Raw genomic sequence first — 3,220 nt, forward strand, 5'->3', positions numbered from 1 at the left:
GAATGAAGGAAGAAGGGAACTCCCAAACTTCCTGACAAAGTTTCCGTTCCATTGTAAGGTCAAGGGATTATTTCTTCTGCCAGCCATTGATTCACAGATGTTTCTCCCCACTTAAAGAAGTCTGCGTGAATGAGGTTGGGGTGAACAGGGGGCACACCAAAAAGTAGACTAGCGTTTTCTTTTAACCCCCACGCCCTATGTCCTTAGCTACGATTGACTTCATCCACCATCTTGGCATTCACAGTAAGCAACATCTTTCCTTAAAACTTTTCTTGTTTTGCTGCTTTTCTTGTCACTCTTGTCCTTGTCTTCTGACATCTTCTTTGCTCTGATTTCTTTCATAAGATCAAAGAACACCTGCATTTGGCAGTTGCTGTAAATGATTCATGTTCTGTAGTTGAGAACACTGGGAGAAAACCTTCCCCACCCGGGAAGTATTTGTCTAGAATGACTGCATAGTCCTCTTGTCCAGTGGTGCTCAGAATATCCATCTGGACTTCTTCTCCATCAAGAGCTACATTCTTCCTGTAACTGTCAGCTTTGGTAGGCTCATAGTCTTCCACAAACTCATCATACATGAACTGAAGCACCAGAGGCGACTTGCTAACCACCCCACTGCCAACCATGATCACCTTTTGAGGGGCCAAGGAGCTCCTGCTCTTACTCTTGTTTGCAGCCATCCTGCTGGTTTTCTGAGGTGGCAACACATGGACAGAACACCCAGTTGAAGAGCTGGGACCTGTGGGGTGGTGCCTGGGCCTCTGCTGTCTGCATCCCATCCTCCACTCTTAACTCCACCTGTCCTCTTCTTTGCGGTCTCTGGGGCCTTAAAATTAATTTTATATTTTATTTTTCTAACTTGAGATTGCCTTTGAAGACTTCTATTCAAATAATGCATTTCTGCTTGGTTGAATATCTTTGATAGAAATCTTATACTACCTCACCCATTTTTTTTCTAATAATACTATTTATAGTTAGAAGGAAATGCTTAGTACTTAGATGAGGAAACTGAGGCACAGATGTGTTAAGCAACTTGGCAAAGGCCATTAAGGCTGACAGTTGGTTTTCAGTTTTAAAGATGCAGCTATAAAGTATGAAGCTTGATTTTATCTTTATATAATCACTGCAGGAGGAGTCCAAGAACATAGTAAAATAAATTTTACATCAACTAATTTGCAGAATTGATCCATGTAGATACACAATGGCAATGACTAGTAGGAAAGGTCTAATTTAAATTCAACTTTAACTGAAAAATAATTTAATTACATAAAAGTCAATTATTATTATTATTATTATTATTATTATTATTATTATTATTATTATTATTATTTTAATACTCACTGGTTGTATATTAGATTTCTCTTGAACTGACAAGCTTCACCCTTTCCCGTAGGGTGAGAAGAATGCGGGTCCAAGAGGATACATCCCCTTAGCGATCCCTTTTCTCTAGATCATATTCCAGGAACACAGGATCCTTGAGTTCCCTTCCCAAATGGCCTTCGGCTTAGTCCATGTTCTGTACAAACTTCTTTTTCTGGTATGTCTTTGAGAAGGCATACTTTGCAGCCAATGTGTACTTCCAGATATTTGCAACTGATTGAGGAGAACATAGACGGAGTTTTGATGTGTGGATTGGGCTCTCCAAATGCATGCACAAAAGGCTTTTACTGCCTAGATGCCCTGAAACAGGTATTTAGGGTGAGAAGGAGAGTAGGCTTCAGTTTGGAAACTTGGATTTATACTTCCTTGTACCCTACAAATGAGAGTACTCACAAATACATCTTATTATCACTGTAGTAGTTTCTAGAGAAAGACTCTAAGTCTAAAACAATAGAGTGCAAATTCTAACAGTTCAGTGGTAGATATCAATATCTTCTGATACTAGCTAGCAATTTTGAATATGTCAGCCCTGATCTTATGTTCAAAGCTTGAAAACTGATTTTAAAAGAATATAAGAAAGCTATCTATTAGTTCTAATAGGAGTTGTTATAATTCCATAGCGTTAACATATTCTATTATTTTTATCAATCTTAATCACCAAGTATGCCCATTTGTTCATAAAGTAAGTCTTTCTTCTTTGTTAAGGTTTTAGAGAGTAATTATAAAATGTTCTAAGAATTGTTTATACCTACCAGACAATATTTATTAATATAAGAATGTTCCCAGGGCATCCTCTCCTTAAATCTCCAAAGGAAGATTCTGATTTTATATAATTGATTTCTTTCCCTCCCCAGCCTTTGATAGGATCTATACTATCACCAGATAGTTCCTTTGGGTTTTGGGGTGCAGAATCAGAAAGACAGGAAAGGGAAAAGAAAATCATGTGTGGGCTAGGGCTTGAAGAAGAGTTCTCAAGAAGCATGGAGGACAGAGAAACTCCATAGGTTGAGGAATGCAATCAAAACAAAGGGAAGAGGAAAGTTCTCGTTTTTTTTGTTTGTTTGTTTAAAATGTATTTCTGTTAATCATGTATTCTTTTTCTGATATGTGGTATATACTTAGCATGAGAGAGAAGAAAATACAGAAATAACTAAGTTAATATTGACCATAATGATGGTCAAAATAATATAAATTCGGGGGAAGGAAGAAGTCAATCCCAATTGGAAAGATAACAAAAGATTTCACTGTATATTTTACAATAAATTACCATTCACAGAAAAATGGAGGATGGCAATTTCCTTTATTTACTTGAGAAAGAACAAGTAGTTCTTTCTCAAGTAAATAAAGTACACATTGGAGAAATGGTAAGTAAAAAATGCAGGTTGGACTCAAACTTGAATAGTTTTAGATATATGGCTTAGGAGACTGAACTTCATCTAACAGATAATGGAAACTTTTGGATGTGGGAAGACAATAGTTAAAGTGGTACTTAAGATGTATTTGGTAGTGGTGTGTAGAATAGTTGCCAAATCATAGCCATAATGCTGGTTGTCCATTCACAGTATATGTATCTTATGCTACTAATCCATTGCAATGCCTGACTTTTGCCAATATACAACCATAACTTTCCCATAACCTCCTAAAATTTTCAGATTGATTTCATTAATTACTTCAAAGAAAATCATATAACATGCTTAAGGAACAATTTTAAACCTTGTCCAACTTTCTTAATTTCAACTTTCTTTCCAAATAATCATAGTATGGTGTATCACATAGATTTTTCAAGAATTGTATAACCTATATATTTGAAACAGTACAGTGCCTGATAGAAAATTAGCAA

The 3,220-nt window shown here is 36.2% G+C and overlaps 1 pseudogene; it reads right to left on the reverse strand.

Moving 5' to 3' along the window:
• Window positions 1–238: 238 nt before the first annotated feature.
• LOC117012489 (ras-related protein Ral-B-like) lies at window positions 239–680 on the reverse strand (annotated as a pseudogene).
• Window positions 681–3,220: the final 2,540 nt, after the last annotated feature.

Source organism: Rhinolophus ferrumequinum, chromosome 20 (assembly GCF_004115265.2).
Source record: "Rhinolophus ferrumequinum isolate MPI-CBG mRhiFer1 chromosome 20, mRhiFer1_v1.p, whole genome shotgun sequence".
NCBI lineage: Eukaryota > Metazoa > Chordata > Mammalia > Chiroptera > Rhinolophidae > Rhinolophus > Rhinolophus ferrumequinum.